The sequence below is a fragment of the Lactuca serriola genome, chromosome 8 (genome assembly GCF_051521515.1).
Source record: "Lactuca serriola cultivar US96UC23 chromosome 8, Lser_US96UC23_V15, whole genome shotgun sequence".
NCBI lineage: Eukaryota > Viridiplantae > Streptophyta > Magnoliopsida > Asterales > Asteraceae > Lactuca > Lactuca serriola.
The window spans coordinates 4456449-4468446 of record NC_136415.1 but is presented as its reverse complement, the minus strand read 5'-3'; positions in this window follow the sequence as shown (position 1 = coordinate 4468446).

The window sequence follows — 11998 nt, the reverse complement described above, 5'->3', positions numbered from 1 at the left end:
ATCACAGTCAATCTCAAACATACATCCCGCAGTGGAGTGCTCTCCGCCCTGCGGCTCAACACATCGGCTACCACATTAGCCTTGCCTGGGTGGTACAGGATCTCACAATCATAATCCTTGACCACATCCAACCACCTTCTCTGGCGCATATTTAGGTTGGGCTGATCCATCAAGTACCTCAAACTCTTATGGTCCGTGTATATCGTACACCGAACCCCATACAAGTAGTGACGCCAGATCTTGAGGGCGAACACCACTGCCCCCAACTCTAGATCATGGGTGGGATATCTCGTCTCATGAGGCTTCAGCTGCCTCGATGCATATGCTATCACATGCCCTCTCTGCATCAGCACCACTCCCAGCCCCAAAATTGATTCGTCACAATATACCACAAAGTCCTCCATCCCTTCCAGGAGAGCTAACACCGGGGCTTCGCACAACCTTTGGCGAAGTGTCTCAAAGGAGGTCTGCTGCTCGGGGCCCCATGAAAAAGCAACACCCTTCCGGGTCAATCTGGTGAGTGGCACTGCGATCTTAGAGAAATCCCTGATAAACCTCCGATAATACCCTGCCAATCCTAGGAAACTCCTGATCTCGGAGGGTGACTTCGGCACCTCCCAACTCATCACCGCCCCAACCTTGGCCGGATCGACCAATATCCCTTCTTGGTTAACGAGATGTCCTAAGAATTGGACCTCCCGCAACCAGAAATCACACTTGGAGAATTTGGCATAAAGCCTCTCCGATCTCAGAACTCCGAGAACCTCTCTCAAATGCTCATCATGCTGCTCTCTAGATCTCGAATATACCAGAATATCATCGATAAATACAATCACCGACCGATCCAGCATCGGCCTACACACTCGGTTCATGAGATCCATGAATACTGTCGGGGCATTGGTGAGCCCGAAAGGCATCACCACAAACTTGTAATGCCCATAACGCGTCCTGAACGCTGTCTTCTGGACGTCCTCATCCCGCACCCTCACCTGATGATATCCAGACCTCAAATCGATCTTGGAGAACCAAGATGCTCCCTGCAACTGATCGAACAAATCGTCGATCCTCGGCAACGGGTAATGGTTCTTGACCGTCAGCTTGTTCAACTCCCGGTAATCAATGCACATCCGGCGTGAACCATCCTTCTTCTTGACGAACAGGATAGGCGCTCCCCACGGCGAGCTGCTCGGCCGAATAAACCCCTTCCCCAGCAGCTCCTGAAGCTGTGAGGATAACTCTTGCATATCTGGAGGTGCAAGGCGATAAGGCACCTTAGCGATAGGCGCGGTCCCCGGAACCAAATCGATACTGAACTCAACTTGCCTCACAAGAGGCACTCCCGGCAACTCCTCAGGAAATACATCCGGGAACTCACGCACCACCGGAACCTCCTCAACTGAACTCGGCCTCTCGGAAACCACCCGCGTATCCATCACATACGCCACAAAACCCTTACAGCCCTGCTATAGACACTGCCTCGCCCTAGCGGCCGAACAAAACGCTGATCCTAAACGTGTACCCTCGCCGTACACTGAAAGAACTCCCCCACTAGGGTCTCGTATGGTCACCAGCTGACGCTCGCAGTCGATAACCGCACCTAATCTGCTCAACCAGTCCATGCCCAAAATGACACAGACATCACCCATCGCAATAAGAACCAGATCAATCGGGAACTCAACACCGAAAATCTCGACTACGCAACCTCGGAGAACCTCCGTGGCATATATCACCCTCTCATCAGCTATGGAAACTCTCAGAGGCCGACTCAACGCCTCACGACTAACACTGATATGCTGACTAAAAGCCAAAGATACAAAAGACCGACTCGCACCCGAGTCAAATAACACCAAGGCAGGTACAGAATTCACAAGAAAAGTACCTACGCATAACATAACATAAGCATAATATCTCAACATCAAAATAGATACATGAAAGAATACATACCAGCCACGACATCGGGCGCTGCGCGGACCTCCTCCGCGGTCAGCTGAAAAGCTCTCCCTCATGCCCGCGGCGCCTTGGCCTTCACTGGCCGACTCTTTGTAGCTCTGATGGCGGAAAGGGCGGATCCCTGAGGTGCTCCCTGAGCTGATCCCCGCAACTGCGGACACTCCGCCTTTCGGTGTCCGGTCTGGTTGCAGTGAAAACACACCGCAAACCCCTTGGGGCAGTCCTTGGCCATATGCCCCTCCTTGCCACACTTGTAGCAAGATCCCACTCTGCAGACTCCATCATGACCCTTGCCACACTTCCCACAAGTGCGGCCCTTCTGGCTCCCTGGTTTGGGATCAGCAGGCTTGGCCCGCTTGGTTGCCGGCTGAGAATGTGTCGGTCGCCGATCCCTCCTCTCTAGCTCAATCTCCCTCTTCCGGGCATTTGCCTGAAGCTCAGCAAATGTCTGGTACGAGGAGTTCACCGCGAACTCCCGAATATCTCGCCTCAAAATGCTCAAATATCGGCTCATACGTGCCTGCTCAGTGGACACGTGCTCAGGGCAGAACATCGCCCTTTCATGGAACATCCTGGTGATCGCTGTAACCGACTCAGTACCCTGCTTGAGGGTCAGAAACTCCTGGTCCAAACGCTCCCTCTCCACCTGGGGAACGTACTCATCTCGGAACATGGCAGTGAACCTCTCCCAGGTCACTGCCGCAAGCTCAGCAGGCGTAAAATGCGCCGTCACAAACTTCCACCAGTCCTTCGCTCCCAAGCGAAGCTGGTTCAGCGCGAACCGAACCTTCAAATGCTCAGGAGATGAGCAAGTGAAGAAACACCCCTCTATATCAGAAATCCACCTCATAGCTGCCACCGGATCCTGGGTCCCATCAAACTCTGGTGGTTTTGTGTTGCTGAACTCCCGGAACAGCAACGCATCACCACCTTGCGGCCTCGCGGCAGCAATAGCTGCGGTGGCCGCTGCAACAGCAGCCTCAGAAAGAGCGGCATAACGCTCGTCAAAGGTCTCAATCAACGTGGTCTTGATAGACCCAAACATCTCCGGTATCTCTGCCCTGATGGCCGCAGCCACCTCCTCATGGATGATCCGGCGGATCTTCTCATCACTGGTACCATTGCTCTCAGGCATCAAACGTGTCCTCACCATGATCTACCTCTGAAATACAACATACAATAAATTAGAACCCATTCGAGCATACTCACACTCGTCAACTCTTTCCTCCTTGATCCTTGGTATTCCAAAGATTCTTACTTGGGCAGTACACCGCTCCGGTGCTTTCAGTAGTACGGGCCCAGTACTACTGTCCGCACCGTATTAGAATACACCCCAAGTCCTCCTCTTCGGATCCCAAATTCCAAGTACTCTATCATGTATAGACCACTCTCTAATAGATCTCTCATAAGCCCCTCGCTGCTACCTACTCACTCTCAAGCATCTCATAGCAGCTCACCTCTTCCTAGGCTAAGGCATCGCAAATCAGGCCACTCTAGTCCTAATAGGAATACCTAGCCTACTTTAGCATGCGAATACATCATATCAATATCAATACCACATAACATAAAGGTATTTTGGGAAATCACCGTTCGGGCGCAGACTGATCGTACACACAACTCTGCTCTGCATTTTTCAAAAATCTTTTACTCTTTTTGAAAATAATTCTCAAATCCTCAGTTTGAGTTCAAATACGCCCGAAGGTGTACTTGAATCCCTCAAACCAAGGCTCTGATACCAACTTGTAACACCGTGAATTTCAAAATAATTTTTCACAAATTATAAAAACATTTCTCATTTAATTTTCAAAAAACATTAAGTTTAAAATCCCAATTCACATCATACAAAATCCCAAGATCATATATATATCAAAAATCCCATGCGTGTGTACAAATCAAGTCGGCGCCTTCCCACGGTCATCGCTAGTACCTGAAACAACAACACTAATACTGTAAGCACAAAGCTTAGTGAGTTCCCCAAAATACCACACATAACACATATTAGCCACTCGAGGCTATAACTCTATGGGTCCGTGCACCCAAACTCTGTGAACCCTCGGGTTCTAACTCTGTGAACCTTCCGGTTCCAACTCTATAAACATGCACAGCATAAATCACATAGAAATAATGCAGTACAACACATCACATACATATAGCATACAAATAATCTGTCACATAACTCTGATTACCTACTCAAGGTAAAGTCTAGTGAGAAGACTCACCTCGTGTATCTCGATAACTCGCGAATCCTGGAAATCACTCGTGCTCGATCCTCCGAGCTATAATCCTCCTATAACATCATATGTCTCTAATTAACACTTTTACCACTAAGGTTGACTACCCCTATCAAGTCAACACTGGTCAACTCTGGTCAACGGTCAACGGTCAACTTTGACCGGACTCGGTGAGTGCACTAGGGCGACTCGGCGAGTCTAAGCGTTTTCACCAACTCTCTAGGATTCCCTTTTTGACACGTCGAGTACTCCCCTGACTCGACGAGTTCCACCTGGCATGAATCGCGGGGCTACCACGACTCAACTCGCCGAGTCTCAAGAACAACTCGGCGAGTTCCAGTTCGACTCAGACCACCTGCCAACCCTCTCTAACTCTCCCTGACTCACTGAGTTAACCCATAACTCGGCAGGACCACTCGCTGAGTGGTTAAGGGCAATCTTCATGCTACTCGTCGAGTCTGTTCTTCGGACTCGGCGAGTCCATGCCATGCGTCAACTCAAACTTGCTTCTGAGGTCAGATCCGCTCCAACAACTCATAGATCTGGCCCTCCTAAGCTCATTCATCACGTAAAGTTCATATCTTGGTGCTCATAACATTCATCACGTAAAGGTCAGATCCGCTCCAACAACTCATAGATCCTTGATTTACTCCAAGCACTCAAGCTCGCTAGGGTTTCACTCAGGGGACTGGTGAGCACAAATGACGGCCTTAAGGCCCTTTAAATAAGTCCCAAACCCGAGAAATTAGGGTTTCATTAAACAGCGCGGACTCGCCGAGTCCAGGCGCGAACCCGCGTCCAGAACCGCGATCCTACTCGGTGAGTTTGAGCTCCAACTCGCCGAGTCCCCTCACAAAACACCAAAAATATATGCATAAAAGATACCTGGAAATCCGGGCTGTTACATTTAGTCCCTCCACACATAAAAAAAACAAATTTGCCATTATTTATTTATTTATTTGATTTTTTTATTAATTATTAATAAGTAATGTATTAAAAATTTTGTTCAGCAGCAAAGAAAACAAGACTGTAAATTGTTGCGCTAACTTGCTAGCTTAGTCTTCTACTACTAGTCTAATTGTCTTCTACAACTAGTCTAATTGGTAACTAAATTCTGCTTCAATATCTTATTCATTTGTATCAGAAGCTATAAACACCACCAACGCCACTATTATATATCTTCTCATCTTCTTTCTCAACTCCGGCAACCACCACTTTATCACCATCGTTAACCGCCACCCATCACTACCAAAAACCACCACATGTCACTCATATTTCTCTCCCACCACCACAGAACTCATCCCACTAAAGTCTAAACCTGAAAATAGCATATTAGTGAAAAAGCGTGCAAGTTTTAAACAAACGATGGGCGGTTCTAGATAATTTTTGAAAATAAGGACTAAAATTGCATTTTGACATATGCACGAAGTACGATTCATGTAATTTACCCATTTTAAAAACAATCAATCTATAGTAAAACCTCCATTCTTGAAACCCATAAAAAAGAACATTCAATTAAATCCACAAATATTTGTTTCCTTCTTATTCGTTAAAAAAGAAAAACAAAACATCAATCGGCTTAAATGTTAATTTTCTTTCAGACCAATGAGTCTGAATTTTCATATAAGCTGTTAGATAAGCCCATTAAAATACGGTTGTTTCATTTATATTTCATGTTTTACTTAAAATAAATAAGTTAGATTTGTTTAATGAATTTATACAATTTAAAAAAAGGAATTTAAAACTAAAAATGATTGTTTAAAAAGTACCTATAACAATATTCTAAGTTTCTAAACAAGTTTGTTGGAGTCATATGTTTTTTGAAAAAAATAATCATCAAACACACAAAAATTTTAAGTTTGATTTCAATTTTGCCATTTTAATTTGTTATTAAGGCTCTACAAACTCTTAAGTTAAAGTTTCATTTTTCCACGAAAATAACTAAAGATTATGTAATTGTAGCAGATATATGATTGTATATAATAAAATGAAGTATATTAGTAAAAAGTTAAAATATACATCCACCAAAACCAAAATTTCATAGGGATAATACAACCTTAAATATAACAATGTTCCAAAAAAACTTATATAAGTATCAAGAACCTTACTTATCACCACATTTTCCACCACCACCATAACAACGATGGTTTGATAATCCATTTATGGAAATAGATCAAAGGCAGTCACATCCACGCGTGATTCACAACCGATGGAAGAATTTGATTCATTTTATAAGTTCAGAAAACGAGAGTTGATTAGAAGAGTTTGTTATATATCATCGACGCTATGAACAATTAAATTTATAGGTAAGTGAGTTTGGATAACAAAGTCACCATTTTTGAAAAATTAGGGAAAAATAAGGGTTGATATGTATGAAGGAAACTCAAAAGCATGGTTAATGAAATGTAAATTAGTGAGTTCTATTACATGGTCACCTCCAACAGCCACTCACTATCATCAAAAATGTAAAGGTTGCGAGGGATAAGTTTTGACGACAAAAAAAAAAGACAAGGCATGGACAACAAAGAAAAAGATTGAAAAGAGGAAAAACTATGGTCACTAGTATGCACCGTGTAACAAAGTGTGGTGATCATGTTATTTTAATTATTTATGTCTTACATATAGTTATCACATATCAATAATCATTGTAAATAATCTATAAAATATCTAGTAAGTTTTGAGGATGATTTAGTAATTTTAACATAACATTTTTGTTATATACTAGTGTTGCCAAACACAAAACATGTAATTTGTACAATTTTGTTATGTTTTGTTCAATCCTGCTCACTTTAGTTATGTTCTCTCTTGTTCATACATCTAACGCTACCTTAACATAAATAATTTTTTTACAATACAAAATAGAATCCAACATCATATAATTTGAGTTCCACCTAGCGTAAACTTTATACCTTAAACACACTGATTATTCTAGATTTGTGCAACATTACTTAAAACTTGTGTTTCCAATATTAAGAACCTTTGTAATACTTTACACTCTCTAGTCTTACAACAACATCATCATCCTCTTTTACACCAACCTGCACAATTAAATCCATTATATATGCAAAATGCATAACATTTAAATTGAACCTTCACAAACCAAATCAAACTCATTCTTGATAAAATCAAGTATAACATCATTACTTTAAGTGTAATATGATGGGTTTTGGTCCTAAGAACATCCTATGTGCTCATACAAACCCTACTGCTCGGATCTAGGTTTCTCTATTGTACATGCAAGTTATCCAAGACTATAAACCCTAATTCTAGCATATAAGTAATCATATTAAAATGAGAATAGGTTTATAATGTTACCTTGATTGTTATGTAGCAATAACAATCCCAAATCTACTTGTATTGACTTTGGAAGGCTTAGAGTCACAAATGTCACTCCTCTAATGGCTCACAAACACCATAAACAAGAGGATGAAGAGGAGAGAGGATGGAGGCTGCCCAAAACGTGTTCTAACCCTAGAAAAGAAGTTCCCCACCGTTCTTGAGCCTTAAGGGTTCTTTATATAGTGAGGCTATTAGGGTTATCTAACAAGGAAACCCTAATTTGGTTGCTTAAGCCCTAAGCAACCCATAGACTCCTTTAATCAAGCCCTTGGACGATTTCCTTATGGGCTTCCCATAAGAATTTGTCCACCTCTTGATTTAAGACAATCCATGGCCCAAATTGCAATTATCTTATAATTACAATTCCAGTCCCTTAAGTTTAATTAATCTCTTTTAGTCACAAAACTAATTACCAATTAATTATTGACTAATATTAATTAAACAATATGATTTCTCCTTTAATATATTATTCTCATAATATATTAATAAATCATATTTAATCCTTTCTCTCCATAATTCATCCTATCAAGTTGCTTTGGTGAAGGCAACCCAAAAGGACCATGCACCATCGGGTCAAGTACATACCAAAATAGTTATGGACTTAGACACTAATCCAACAGTCTCCCACTTGGATAAGTCTAATAACTATTCTGCGTATGACTTCAGATCCTGATCTGCAATCATAGCTTTCCAAAGCCGCTGTCAACTCTGATCCTATCAGATACGCGTGTCCTTAGATAAGGGATCATATATTCCTCCATTCTAGATATCGTATGATTTCAAATCATTCTCTTTTTACTATATCTTGATTCCCGATTTATGACGACTGACTAATTGAACAAATCAAATTAGCCCTAGCCCGGCCGAGCATTTATGTTTGTCATCACAAAATAATCGAGGGGCCCAAAGATATCGCTTTTATCCTGCTTTGGATAAAAGGAACGGATAAACTTTGATACAATGCTTGCTTGCACTCACTAACCAAATCACACACAACAATATGTTTTATAACACCAAGTTACTAGTGTGTTTACATATTATCAATGTGCAACCGATTTGTAAGATACAACTCACACATCTCGGTTTCAAGAATATAAGATGTTATCGTCTCACTAATCATTCGTGATACAATTTCATGGACTGATCCAAGTGAGCATGGGTTTAATCCAATGCTCAAATCACATTCATAAGCACTCATGAACGTTGCAGCAAACATTTTCTTATGTCTAATACTCTTTTAGACAATCCACACACCAATTCATGACAGTCTTCATTCATATCTACTTCCAACATATGAACGAATGTGGCCCGTTCGAATAATTCGATTATTCTTAATAAATTCAATTATTCTGGAAGTCAAAACATGCAAAGTGAAACACAAGAATAATACTAATCCCATATGACCTCAAACCTTTGAGTATAAAACACCTTTTATTTATCACCATATCGATTACTCATTATTTGTCGTTTCGGGTAATCAACTTCTTACTTGAATTATTACACTAGTCCCATGCTCCTAGCATGCACACAATGTTTACCTATGGTTCTTACTTTGTGAAATAGACCAAATTGAGCACATTCCCAATCATTCTCATTTCACAACTCCAAATCCTTTTTCATAAGTGTAAGAATATCAAATACTTGCCACTTATAGAATATGCTAGATTCTAACATTCTATGCAACTATCCTTTCGGAATGTCACTGCACTAAAGTCACAAAGACTATTGCCAATGATATTACAAAGTCTTCTATCGGAGATTGTTACAAGACAATTCCTTAAATATGATGTCTCTCGATCAAAGTACATTCCTTTGAACATCCTTTTGCATAAAAGTTTCTAATCTAGTCATAGATTTTTCAATATTCAATTCCCAATATGGACACGCTTCCATATTTTCCATATGACAACTCATTCTTAATAGAATCTTATCTATTCGTAATGATGTCGATATGGTCCATCCAATATGGAAACATTTCCATAATTTCCATATGACAACTCATTCCTAATAGAATCTTTTCTATTCATAATAATGTCTATATGGTCCATCCAATACCATGTTTCCAACTACTCACAAGCGACCAATCCTCGTCAAACTTTGGATTGTCCTTTGATAGTTGTTTAATTATTTTATTCAAAACCAATTCTAGTCCCTTTTCCCTCTAAATGCGCTTGACATTTGGAAAATTTTAGAATGGTCAAACATTAAAGCATTTGCAATCGATCCTATACCCGAAGCGTATGGGACACGACGCATAATGTTTTATTTGCTATGTTCTCAAAATTCGAATTTTAAAGAGGAATGTCGTAATCATAATCGAAATTTTAAGAACACACTATGTACTCTTGACTAAATTTATTAACATTTCTCAACCTAATCCTTTAGATTTGAAATGAAGCATAATATTCTCTCCCTTAATTATAGCAAAACAACTTTACAACCCTTACTACTTTGCAAGGTATAACTCTTGTTTTCTATAATTAATATTGCTCACTTGCAATACGTGCCTTAATAATCATACAATCATAACATTTATGCTCCCACTATCATGATGATTATTATAAAACATAACACTTATGCTCCCACTAGCTTCGACATGTATTCATAAACATCTTAACTTTCAGAAAAACAATGCTTATTAAATTTCTTAAGTTCATGTTTCTCATACTTAGTGCTTTGATAATCTTTTATCAAGGCTTCTTGAACTTATACACCTTTGCCTTCGATAGTTCATATGTGTGTCTAAACACTTAAGACTAATTGCCAAACCTCACAATTCAAATTATGGAAAGGGATACCGTAACCATAATCGAATTCGAGAATGCAATTTTACAATCACTATCTTCTTAAAATCTTTCTTAGTGAAAGCATTTCCTCACAATCATTTTCATAAAGGAGGAAATCTTATGACACTTAGATTTAAACGGTGTATTTGTTCCTATCCATGTGAATTTGTTAAAACTAAAGTTTACGAAAAATTCAAACTCATATGGACTGAACTTTCTTAATCTTGATTTCTTGCCTTATGGTAGCACAGCTGCCCACCATGTCTTCCAAGTAGTTAAGCAGCTCACCCTTTCCTATCAATGTACCTTTCATTGATTAAGGTGCTTTGCCTTTTATGCATTCAAAATGAGAACTCATAGGACTCACATGCATAATTAACTCAATTGGAACAGCACAGAATCAAAATATTGTCAACACGATAGGTTGTAAACCTCAACTCGTGTGCTAGTGATGATCGTTAAGGTTTATTTGATTTGTTCTTGAAACCTTTCAAGACCATTAAGGCTCCCACTGACTCCTTGACATATAAGATTCTTTTGTCAATAAACATTTCTTGACAAACAAATATTCAAGAGTTAGTGTAGCTTTTATCAAAACACTTCATAAATTGGTCTTAGTCGGTCTTTGTCTTATTCAATACATCACAACTTTCCACATTTGATGAATGTTATAAACCTTTAATACTTTTCACTCATTGTCACAATCTTAACTTTAAGACTTGTTATTGGAACGAAGTATGATAGATTTCTTGATTTAACCATTTCTTCAATCTTTGATTCCTCTTCTTAAACATACAATTGTACTAAGACTCACTTAAAGGATCAATTAAGATATGGTTCTTATCATTAAGACCTATCATAAAGCATAAAAGCTACTCTCCCTTCTTCTTAGAATGGAGAAACTTTTATCTTTCTGCCTACTTGATTCTTCTTATTCGTTCTGCTATTGATCTAAACCCTTTAATCAATTCAGAATTACACCTAATCTTGTAAGTATAATCATATTTACTAAACCTTTAGTAAATCATGACGAATATCTTTGTTACTCTTATGGTGAACTTGATCAACACACAACTTTGTGTACTCGATCTCCTAGTCCTTTCACTTGACACTTTGTCAATGAATTAGTCTAATTATCAAATATGAGATTTCTCATTCATCATGCAACCAAGTTGCGTGATTCCAAATTTCTGTCCAATTGAAACTTTGGCGATGAGAAACTCTCCCTATTTGGTAAATTCTCGACATTTCCATAACATAAATAAGAATCATATCCATTCGTTGTAGAAATATTCAAACATCAATTTTCATAACGATTTCATTGCAAGGAAATAAAAAAATAAATAAATGAGTCAAACAAAATTTATTTTATTTATAAAAGCAGTGGAAAAATTAGTCCTTACAATGCAAAATCCATTGAAAACTATGAAAAAGGAAAATTTCTAACAACTATCTAAGCTCAAAATCTAATCTTCAAGTCCATGCGATCGAGATCCATCTCTTGTGATTAGATTCATCTTGCTCTCTCACCAAGCTTCCTTTCTTTTCACCGATCCTGCAAAACATTCAAATGCAATCTTATCACATCATGTATTAAGAATCAATGAATAAGAACTCAACGAAGTTAGATAGTGGATTTTACCTGAAGCGCAGTCATACTTTTTGACTCTCCCATCTCTTAGATCTCTTAGG